This window comes from Leucoraja erinacea, chromosome 2 (genome assembly GCF_028641065.1).
Source record: "Leucoraja erinacea ecotype New England chromosome 2, Leri_hhj_1, whole genome shotgun sequence".
Lineage (NCBI taxonomy): Eukaryota > Metazoa > Chordata > Chondrichthyes > Rajiformes > Rajidae > Leucoraja > Leucoraja erinaceus.
The window spans coordinates 36,075,922-36,088,543 of record NC_073378.1 but is presented as its reverse complement, the minus strand read 5'-3'; positions in this window follow the sequence as shown (position 1 = coordinate 36,088,543).

The window sequence follows — 12,622 nt, the reverse complement described above, 5'->3', positions numbered from 1 at the left end:
TAAATGGCGGTGCTGGCTCGAAGGGCCGAATGGCCTCCTCCTGCACCTATTTTCCATGTTTCTATGATTCTATCTATCAAAAACAGTACCTGCAAATCATGGATTTATGACTGTCCAAACTATATTTGTACTCGATTAGTCAACTGTGAAGAACGTTGCTTTAAACATTCCCACCCTGATCATGGTCATGTATCATCTCAAGGAACATCTGAATAGCAAAATGAAATTGCTTCATATTCTTCTCATTGCTTTATCTAATTTGTTTGAAGGAACTAATTGGCCCTTAAGTAGTCCTTCTGTTTCTTAATGTGAGTCTATAATTGAAAGCATTTAAATTGGCAACAGTTTTTGATATTTAAAAAAATTACGTTAAAACCCTCTAATGATGAAAATGTAAATACATCATAGCATGTCGATCTGTAAAGCCCCACATAGATTGACAAGAATAAAGTGCATCTTTAGAAAGTTATATATTCCAATGTATTTCACAGTACTGTTATTCAACACATTTTATATATAATTACAGGATTTGATACCAATACAGTTGATATACAGTTTAGCTTAGTTTATTGGGACGTGTCATTGCGTTGCTTTTGTTGAGCGCCAACCAGTCAGTGGAAAGACAATTCATGATTATGATCAAGCCATTTACAGCTTAATGCTTAAATAATGAAATGGGCTTGAAGAGACATTTTAAAGGCACAATTCCATAGCTTTGGGCCAAAGCAGATGGCGGCATGGGTTTCAGTGATAGATCAACTAGAAGCAGAGCAAGGTAGTTTCAAGTTACAGATAGTGTGGAGTGGAGGGATGGATAGGTATCCATCAGAGAGTAGGGCCAGGATTGCTACAGTGTCAAGTGGTTGAAGGAGCTATCGCATCGATTAATTAGGACATAGAGAGAGAGAGAGAGGAAAGGGAAATGTAAAAGCTATGAAATACAGGTCGGGAGTGTTGGAAATGCTCATAAGATCAGGAAGCATTGGGCTTTCTCGGAGATCTGCGGTTTCATCCCACGCTCCAAAGACGTACAGCTTTGTAGGTTAATTGGCTTGGTAAATGTAAAATAATTGTCCCTAGTATGTGTGGTATAGTGTTAATATGCGGGGATCGCTTGTCGATGCAGACTCGGTGGGCCAAAGGGCCTGTTTCTGCACTGTATCTCTAAGCTAAACTAAACTAAACTAAAACTAAACACTGGTGAAAAGTGAGAAATGTATTTAATACTAGACTAAGTGGGACCCGTAGGATCCAAGTCACACGGGAGGCCTGGTCCTCCAACGCCACCCATTCCCCAACGCAATATTCCACCACTCACCCATTCCCCAGGGTGGTAGTTGTAGGGGTGGGGGGGTTGTGGGGGCGGGGTGCGTTGTGAGGGAGAGCTACAGTATATCCAACACTCTCTTGAATACATCCAGTGAATTGGCCTCCACTGCTTTCTTTGGCAGCGAATTGCACAGATTTACAACTCTGCGTGAAAACGTTTTTCCTCATCTCAGTCCTAAATGGCCTACCACTTATTCTTCAACTATGCACACTGGTTCTGGACTCCCCCAACATGGGGAACATTTTTCCTGCATCTAGTCTGTCCAATCCTTTAAGAATTGTATATGTTTCTATAAGATCTCCTCTCATCCTTCTAGGTTCCAGCGAATACAAGCCCAGCCGATCCATTCTTTCATTGCATCTCAGTCTTAGATTGTTAAGGGCTTGGACAGACTAGAGGCAGAAAACATGTTCCCGATGTTGGGGGAGTCCAGAACCAGGGGCCGCAGTTTAAGAATAAGGAGTAAGCCATTTAGAACGGAGACGAGGAAACACTTTTTCTCACAGACAGTGGTGAGTCTGTGGAATTCTCTGCCTCAGAGGGTGGCGGAGGCAGGTTCTCTGGATACTTTCAAGAGAGAGCTAGATAGGGCTCTTAAAAATAGTGGAGTCAGGGGATATGGGGAGAAGGCAGGAACGGGGTACTGATTGGGGATGATCAACCATGATCAAATTGAATGGCGGTGCTGGCTTGAAGGTCCAAAGGGCCTACTGCAGCACTTATTGTCTATTGTCTATTGTCCAGCCATCCCGGGAATTAACCTGGTCAATCACTGTCTCCTTTGTCTTGATGACAAAGGGTTGTTGTGTTGACACCGGGACACGGGGTTCTCAATCTCCTTCCTGTACTCCGTCTCATCATTATTTAATGTCTGTACAGAGTTTGTACGTTCTCCCTGTGACCTGCGTGGGTTTTCTCCGAGATCTTCGGTTTCCTCCCACACTCCAAAGTCATACAGGTTTGTAGGTTAATTGGCTTGGTGTAAATGTAAAAATTGTCCCTAGTGGGTGTAGGATAGTTTTAATGTGTGCGGATCACTGGTCGACGCGGGACCAGTGGGCCGAAGGGCCTGTTTCCGCACTATATCTCTAAACTAAACTAAACTAAATCTTTTCCATCCTTCAATCAGAAAGAAATGCACAGAAATCGGTTTAATTTATATGTTGGAAGGAACTGCAGATGCTGGTTTAAACTGAAGATAGACACAAAAAGTTGGAGTGACTCAGCGGGACAGGCAGCATCTCTGGAGAGAAGGAATGGGTGACGTTTCGGGGTTAGGCCCTTCTTCAGACTACGAAGAAGTAATCATGTTTTATAGCCTCCTGCAGCAGGGAGTGAGGCTGTCGCCTCCCAAAATTGCTCTAAGCTCCTGTTCTTCAAGGACACTTTGCTTGTTTAGAAGAAAAGCCATTCTTCGGGGTGGCACAGTGGTGCAGTGGTAGAGTTGCTGCCTCACAGATTGAAGAAGGGTCTCGACCCGAAACGTCACTAATTATTTCTCTCCAGAGATGCTGCCTGTCCCTTTGAGTTACTCCAGCTTTTTGTGTCTAGCTTTGGTTTCATATATGCATGTTTTTCAGTAAATAATGCAAAATGTTGCTTGTTTGATGTATCCACCTTAACCCATCAGGAAATGAGTCCAGATATAGGACTGGACACCTGCAACATCATTTCCCCATCGTATGTGTACCCTGTACGTGACAAAGCCATTGATATGTGTGGATCAATTAATTACCTCATGATGGGAATTGGATCAAGACAACATGACCTACAACATTTTCAACTTACTCACAATAAAACAAGAAGTGGGCGTCACGGTGGCACAGTGGTAGAGCTGCTGCCTTATGCCCCTGTCCCAATTAGGAAACCTGAACGGAAACCTCTGGAGACTTTGCGCCCCACCCAAGTTTTCCGTGCAGTTCCCAAAGGTTCCCGGAGGTTTTTGTCAGTCTCCCTACCTGCTTCCACTACCTGCAACCTCCTGGAACCGCACGGAAACCGTGGGTGGGGCACAAAGTCTCCAGAGGTTTCCGTTCAGGTTTCCTAAGTGGGACAGGGGCATTACATAGAAACATAGAAACATAGAAATTAGGTGCAGGAGTAGGCCATTCGGCCCTTTGAGCCTGCACCGCCATTCAATATGATCATGGCTGATCATCCAACTCAGTATCCCGTACCTGCCTTCTCCCCATACCCCCTGATCCCCTTAGCCACAAGGGCCACATCTAACTCCCTCTTAAATATAGCCAATGAACTGGCCTCGACTACCCTCTGTGGCAGAGAGTTCCAGAGATTCACAGCGCATGCAGAGCCAGAGACTCTGTTTCCATGCCGACTACGGGTGCGGTCTGTACGGAGTTTGTACGTTCTCCCCGTGACCTGCGTGAGTTTCCTCCGAGATCTTCGGGGTATCCTCCCACACTCAAGCCGTACAAGTTTATAGGTTAATTGGCTATAAATGTAAATTGTCCTTAGTGTGTGTAGGATAGTGTTAATGTGCAGGGATCGCTGGTCAGCAAGGATTCGGTGGGCTGCAGGGCCTGTTTCCGCGCTGAATCTCTAAACTAAACTACTGTAAGTACATGACATTGAAAGCAATGAATCATGCATGCCGTGACTGTGATATTGTTTTCTGCATTTTATAAACCATGCTCAGCCCCTTCTCTGATGTTTATTCAGTTGTCTGCCAGGACTTGTGATGGATCCTAGGTCACCACAGCCCCATCAGAGGGGTGGCACCGTGGTGCAGCTGGTAGTACCAATGCTTCACAGCACCAGACACCCCAGTTCGATCCTGACTCTGCATGCTGTCTGTACGGAGTTTGTACGCTCTCCCTGTGACCACATGGCTTTTCCCCAGCTGCTCCGATTTCCTCCCAGTCTCTAAAGACGTACAAATTTGGAAGTTAATTTCCGCATTTTCGCACTATTGCAGCCCAGAACTGAGTCAATTGTTCATTGCCAGTTAATCATGGTATTCAGAGGTTGATTTTCCACGCCAATAAAGGTGAATTATGCAGATGAACCGCTGCAGGCAAGAGAATTAACAACAGATGGACCTCTATTTATGACAAGGGTTTCAAACAGCTGGGCAATATTTCAAGCACAAATTTTGAGAACAACAACAGCAATGACCAATGATACTTAAAGCATATGAAGCTTGGTGATTAACTTCAACCAGTGTACCCAGCAGCATTGCACCCTTCGAAGTCAGGCAGCTCCGAAATAAATGCATGTAACATGAAGCGAACACCCACCTTCACTGATGGATTCAAATTAACTTAGGGGTCTAATTTAGGGCAGCACGGTGGCACAGTGATAGAATTGCTACCTTAAAGCCCCTTCGAGTTGTTGCCTTGCAGCGCCGGGTTCGATCCTGACTACCGGTGCAGTCTGTACGGAGTTTGCACGTTCTCCCTGTGACCTAGAGGGTTACATCCAGGTGCTCTGGTGTCTTCCCACACTCCAAAGACATACAGGTTTGTAGGTTAATTGGCTTTGGTAAAATTGGAAATTTTCCCTAGTGTATGTGTATGTAGGATAGTGTTAGTGTGCGGGGATCGCTGGTTGGCGCGGACTCGGTGGGCTGAAGAGCCTGTTTCCGTGCTCTACTGTAAATAAAACTAAAATTAACCCGCCTATGAGATGTGGTTTTCAGTATTTGCACATAGTTTCCATTGCATCTTTTGCAGCTAAGTTTTGTGGTATTTTTAACCTGTCCGTTAGTTCTAAGTATAGCATTTTGCTTGACTTTGTACTTGGGCATCTCAGGAGAGGTGGCTCTGAGCTGTGCTGATTACATGACCATTGAAAGCCAGAACAGCACACGTGTGAGGTGGTGTATAGATGTACCAGGGTTAAGAAGCGTTTTTCTCTCACTTATATCGCAACATTGATTTTCCGAGTTGCTGCACGTAATGCAATGACATGCCCTCCGCCAACAAACATGACCATCCTTCCAGGATTACTCTGCAAGTGGCTGGGAACTGAGGATTAATGTACAGAATGTACAGAATATAATGCTGCAACTAATGTTGGAATGGCAAAGTCATGCTTTGCTTTCATTTTATTTGGACACCATTGCTTTGTTTTATTTGCACGGGGTAGCGGTGGAGGCAGATCGGATACTGGCGATTTAAGAGGTTTTTAGATAGGCACATGGAAGGGCAAGGAATGGAGAGATTCATTAGTTGGTTAGTTAGTTGGTTAGTTAGTTTAGTGTCACGTGTACCGAGGTACAGTGAAAAGCTTTTTGTTGCGTGCTAACCAGTCCACAGAAAGACAATACATGATTACAATCGAGCCATTTAAAGTGTATAGATACATGATAAGGGAATAACGTTTAGTGCAAGCCAGCAAAGTCCGATCAAGGATAGTCTGAGGGTCAACTAAGTGGTAGATAATAGTTCAGCACTGCTTTTTGGTTGGGGGAGGATGATTCAGTTGCCTGATAACGGCTGGGCAGAAACTGTTCCTGAATCTGGTGGGTAGACACAACATGCTGGAGTAACTCAGCGGGACAGGCAGCATCTCTGGAGAGAAGGAATGGGCGACGTTTTGGGTCGAGACCCTTGCATTTTCACACATTTATACCTTTTACTGGATGGGAGAGTGAGGAAGAGGTAGTGGCCATGGTGCGGCTCAACCTTGATTGTGGATCATGTACAGGCAGATAAAATCAGGATTGTTCTGCAAGTCTCTTGGAATTGAGAATTAATCTAGAGGTACAAGATACATTTATTTGTCACATGTGGCAGTTGGTACAGTGAAATGTGATCACCATACAGCCATACAATAAAATAAAGTACATGGGGTACGGGGGAGCTGACATCCCCCCGATGCGGGAGCTGATCACCTCGATGTGGGTGTGCCCGAATACCTCCGGCTATGGGAGTCAAGATCGTCCCATCAATGGAGGCTCGAGGACCACGATCGAGGAAGAGCTAAGGGAAGGACTTGAACTTTATTTTGCCTTCCATCACAGTGAGGAATGTGTCTGATTCACTATGGTGGATGTTCATGCTAAAATGTGTTTTGGGCGATCTGCTGCTTTTAATTGTAGGACTGACCTGGCCAATGAAATTCCTCATATGTTGCAAAATATACTTGGCAAATAAAGTGTAATTCTGATTCTGATTCTGATTAAGGGTTAACAAATCATTTATTGCATGTACATTGCAGACTCACAGTTCAGTTGATTCACAGGTTAGAATCACAGTTGTGGACTCTCCCTCGCGATCTTTCACAGTGACTGACTCACATCCAGGCATCCGGGGTTTTATAGTCCTGCGCCCCCTCAGGGCTGCCTCAGCGGAGGAGGACTGTGAATAAGATGGCCAAAAATCATAGCGATACAGAGTAGCGTGTTTTCTAAGATCAATATACAGCGCAGGCAGGAAGTTGTCAAGATGAAACTTTTAGTTATATAGACATACACATACACATATACACATACTCAAAAACAAATGATAGTAGTGCAATAACAATAATAATAATAATAATAATAATAATAATAATAATAATAATAATAATAATAATAATAATAATAATAATAATAATAATAGTCTATTATCATTTAGAGCTTATTTGAGGCTGTAATGTTTAATAGCCTGAAGGCTGCAGGGAAGAAGCTGTTCCTGAACCTGGACGTTACAGTTTTCAGGCTCCTGTACCTTCTTCCTGATGGGAGTGGTGAAAAGTGTGTGTGCCCAGGATGGTGTAGGTCTCTGATGATGTTGGCTGCCTTTTTGAGGCAGCGCCTCCGATAAATCCCTTTGATGATGCGGAGGTCAGAGCCGGTGATGGGCTGGGCAGTGTTCACAATGTTTTTGCAGTCTTTTCCGCTCCTGGACGTTCAAGTTGCCGAACCAGGCCATAATATGCTCTCTATCGTACACCTGTAGATGTTCAAGAGAATCCTCTCTGAGATACCGAATCTCCGTAATCTTCTCAGGAAGTAGAGGCTTTATTTATAATTGCATCGGTGTGCTGGGTCCAGGAAAGATCTTCGGAAATATGCACGCCCAGGAATTTGAAATTTTTCACTCTCTCCACCCCGTTGATATCAACAGGACAAAAACAGGATCCTTACATAAAGCCACAGTTTAGTTTAGTTCAGTTTATTGTCACGTGTAGCAAGGTACAGTGAAAAGCTTTTGTTGCATGCTATCCAGTCTGCGGCAAGACAATACATGATTACAATCGAGCCATGTATCATAGATATATGATAAAGGGAGTAACATGAATAACATTTAGTAAGATGAAGTCCAGTAAAGTCTGAGTAGAGTTAGAGTGGGTCCAGAGGAGGTTTACAAGAATGATCCCAGGAATGAGTGCGTTAACATATTTTGAGCGTTTGATGGCACTGGGCCGGTACTTCGCAGGACTTTACAAGGAAGAGGCCTGGATAGAGTGGATATGGAGTGGATGTTTCCACTAGTTGGAGAGTCTCGGACCAGAGGCCATAGACATAAAATAAAAGGACATACCTTTAGAAAGGAGATGAGCAGGAATTCCTTAGTCAATGGGTAGTGAATCTATGGAATTCATTGCCACAGACGGCTGTGGAGGCAGTCAATGAATATTTTTAAGGCGGAGATAGACAGATTCTTGATTAGTACGGGTGTCAGGGGTTATAGGGAGAAGGCAGGAGAATGGGGTTGAGAAGGAAAAATAGATCAGCCATGGTGCAGTAGACTTCTTGATTGATGCAGTTTCTTCCCAGAGGCCGTTAGGACTGTAAACTCCTATCTCACCAGGGACTAATTTTACTGTACCACTCTACTGCTTTTTTAAAAATTGCAGTTTTTTTCCCTTTTTCCTTCCGCCCACAATATTTAATATATAAAATAATATGTGATTCTGTTCCATTCTGTTTGTAGTTTGTTTGGTTGTTTGTTTGTTTGTCTATTTGCACAAAGTCCACGAGCATTGCCATGTTTCATTTCACTGCACATCTCATATGTGTATGTGACAAATAAACTTGACTTGACTTGACCTGATGGGCCAAATGGGCCTAATTCTGCTTCTACAACTTATGAACTTAGTTCGTTTGTGTGATTGAGTTTAAGAATCAGTCTATATTCCTACCACACTCCAAAAGTCCTCTCATTAATAACCTAAGTTAATGGACACCATCATTGAGCTCTGCTGTTACATCAATTATCAACATTACTAGCCTTTGATTCATCCTAGGCACATGTTGATGGCATGGCATGAAATTTTAATGAACTTTCATAAATACGTATATCTTAGTTTTGTCTCAATTGAAATAAAAATAAACACATACAGTATCTAGATTAGCACACCCGGTGGTGCAATTATATCATTAAATGTCTTATTGCAACCCCTACAGTTTTATCAGGAAGATGTAATAGATTTGTACTCTCCACTCATGATCTGGCCTTTCTGAAGTGCCAATTAAACGAGAACTCTTGCTATGGCTTATCTAGACAGCTGACAAAATGCTTGGATTTATTTTGCGGGGGGAATTTCGTTGGCACATAGAGTTATAGAGTGATACAGCGTGGAATCAGGCCTTTCAGGCCAACATCCCATCTACACTAGTCCCACCTGCCTGCATTTGGTTTATATCCCTGCAAACTTGTGCTATGCATGTACCTGTCCAAATGTTTCTAAAACATTGCAATACTTGCCACCTGCCTCAACTACCTCCTCTGGCAGCTTGTTCCATACACCCACCACCATTTGTGTGAAAATGTCACCCCTCAGATTATTAACTCGTTCCCCCTTCACTTAAAACCTAAGTCCTCTGCTCCTCGATTCCCCCATTCTGGGCAAGAGACTGCATCTACCCGATCTCATGATTTTATATAGCTCGATAAGATACCCCCTCATCCTGCTGCATTCCAAAGGAAGAGAGACCCAGCATACTCAACCTTTCCCTTTCACTCTAGTTTCTCCAGTCCAGGCAACATCCTCGTAAATCTTCTCTGAGCACTTTCAAGCTTGACAATATCTTTCCTATAACATGGTGCCCAGAATCTTTATATCTTTACATATTTAATCTGTTGTTAGATTAAGATCCATGACTGGAAACTTTAATTCCCCTTCCCATTCCACACTGACATTTCTGACCTGGGCCTCCTCCATTGTCAGAGTGAGGCCCAGCACAAATTGGAGGAACAGCACCTCATATTTCACTTGAGCAACTTACACCCCAGCGATATGAACATTGACTTCACTAACTTCAAGTAACCCTTGCTCTCCATCCCCTCTCCAGTTCCCTGACCAGACTTTTTGTCCCTGATTACATTTTATCTCTGTTTGCTTTGTTGTTACCTTCTCCCAGCTAACAATGATCTACTCTACAATTTCCTTGATCTGCATTCCCTTTGCCCAGTTTTCACACCTTCACACTTCCTTATCTATCTATCTCCCTTCCCGCTGACGTTAGTCAGAGGAAGGGTCTCGACCCAAAACGGCACCCATTCCTTCTCTCCAGAGACGCTGCCTGTCCCGCTGAGTTCCTCCAGCATTTTGTGTTTACCCATGACTCAAGTTTAGTTTAGTTTAGAGATACAGTCATTCAGACCACCGGGTCTGTGCCGACCAGCAATCCCCACACATTAACACTATCCTACACACACTAGGGGCAAATTTTACATTTATCAAGCAAACAAACCTACAAACCTGTACGTCTTTGGAGTGTGGGAGGAAACCGAAGATCTCAGAGAAAACCCACGCAGGTCACGGGGAGAACGTACAAACTCCATACAGATCGCAGTCGGAATCGAACCCGGGTCTCCGGCACTGTAAGGTAGTAACTCTACCGCTGCACCACTGTGCCGCCCAGGTCAAGTGTGCCCTTCTAAAAGAACAAAGAGCATGCAGCGACGGTGCAGAATTCAGTGTGTTAGGTGCCCTCAAGGTTGTGAAAACAAAAGAGAAATTTCTCCTTCAAACTGGAAAATTCAAAGAGAGGGGGAAAATAAAAAAATGTCCTTTTATTTCCATTGTGTGGAAAGCCTTCAAACATAAATTAAGCTAAGTGAAGTCAAATCTATCTATCTATCTATCTATCTATCTATCTATCTATCTGTCTATCTATCTATCTATCTATCTATCTATCTATCTATCTATCTCTAAAACACTGATCTTGTGCTATTCCGGTTTGTGGGGCTTTTCTATTTGCGCAAAAACAGTACGCGATAGCGCTACGATTTTTCACCAGCTCACTCACCATTCTCCTGCCCTGTGAGTGTAACAAGTATTGTTCCGATCGGTGGAATATTGTAAAGGTTAGCGAGGTTTAAAACTCTTAAAAACCGCACCTGCGCAGATCGATCTCCTCTCTTGCCAATCAGCACCGCGTGGATTGGTCTTTTCTCCTGTCACTCCCCGGGACAGTCCGCCCCTTCCTGCGACATTGCCATCGGGTCCCAGTCATATGGGAGGCCTGGGCCCCTAATGCAACCCATTCCCCAAAGCAACCCCCCTGCCCTAAACACCTCTCTCCCCCACAAACCCCCCCGCCCCCCTCTCCCCCACAACCGCCTGCCAGCCCCCCACATCCCTCTCCCCACCCACCCCCCCCCCCACCCCCACAACCCCCCACCCCACCCCCACACACACCCCTCCCCCCCACCACCGCCCGCCCCCCCACACCCCACCCCCCCACAACCCCACTCCTGCCCCCCCCCCCCCCCCTCCACCCCCCAACCTCCCCACCCCACCCACACACACCCGCCCCCCACCACCGCCCATCCCCACACCCCTCCACCCCACAACCTCCCCACCCCCACAACCCTTCCCCCCTCGCACACACACCCCGGCCCACAAACACCCTCACCCACACACCCCCCTCCTATACCCTCCCCCCTCAACAAATGGGGTATGGAGGGGGTTAGGGAAAGGAAGTGAGTGGGTGTGTGAAGGGGTCGGGTAGAGAGAGAAGACGAGGGAGGGAGGGGGTGGGGTGAGAAGGAATAGGGAGGAGGGGATAAGGGAGGAAGGGGGGAAGTGTCCCAATGGAGCAAGGAAGATGGTGCGGGGTAGGAGGAAACGGAAGGGGAACTGCAACAATTCGGAAAAAAAACAGCAATGACTCAAAAATTGTCCCTTCAGATTATTAACGTAAAGGATCACTCTAGCAAATAACCACACTCCATGTATTTAATTAATTAGCCAATTACTCATCAATTGAAGATAAACACAATATGCTGGAGTAACTCGGCGGGACAGGCAGCATCTCTGGGGAGAAGGAGTGAGGGACGTTTCGGGACGAGACCCTTCTGAGTTACTCCAGCATTTCGTGACTATCTTTTTTAAACCAGCATCTGCGGTTCCTGCCTACTCATTAATTGAACTTTAAATAGCCAAATTAGTTCCTAATTGTTTCCTACATCCTTCCAGCTGTTGTTCCCCCACCCGTTAATTTAAAAAATGCCCTTTCGTATTGCCCACAGCTAACTTCAGATAGGTGGAGATAATTAACCCTGAGTAACATTTGGAGGTGCACTTGTACTTTAGCCTGAGGGTACCCCATCTTTCATGTCTTCCTGCCCTGCACACAAGGTCATATGCCTGCATGACAAGAATGGAATATTGCTTCAGATATGTAACAAACAAGCAAGGTGTTGCCTGAAAAATAATTTTGCTTATTTGTGCATCTTTGATTTTCATATCTTCAATAATGACAGCCAACATGTCCTTGCCCGAAGCCAAAGCCCCCTGCAACCTGCTCAAACTCCCACAGCTCTCTCCCTTCCTTTTAAGATGATGTATAAAATCTGATTTTATGTTTTCACATAAAGGGTGGTTGGTGTCTGGAACAAGCTGCTGGAGGAGGTAGTTGAGGCTGGGACTATCCCATTGTTTAAGACACAGTTAGACAGGTACATGGATAGGAGGGATATGGACCAAGCGCAGACAGGTCGAAAGTGTAGCTGGGATATGTTGGCCAGTGTAGGTTGAAGGGCCTGTTTCCACGCTGTATCAATCTATGACTATGTAAACTCTTCTGGTCACTTGGTTGAATATATTCCTTCTATGAGATGAAGAGGAATTTCAACATGAGATGAGGAGGAATTTCTTTAGTCAGAGTGTGGTGAATCTGTGGAATTCATTGCCTGCACAGACTGCATGGTGGCGTAGTGGTAGAGTTGCTGCCTTACAGCATTAAGGACCCGGGTTCAAGCATTACCTGAGATGATGCCTGTATGGAGATTGTACATTCTCCCCGTGACCTGCGTGGGTTTTCTCCAGGATCTCCGGTTACCTCCCACACTCCAAAGATATGCAGGTTCTGTAAAAATTGTGAATTGTCCGTAG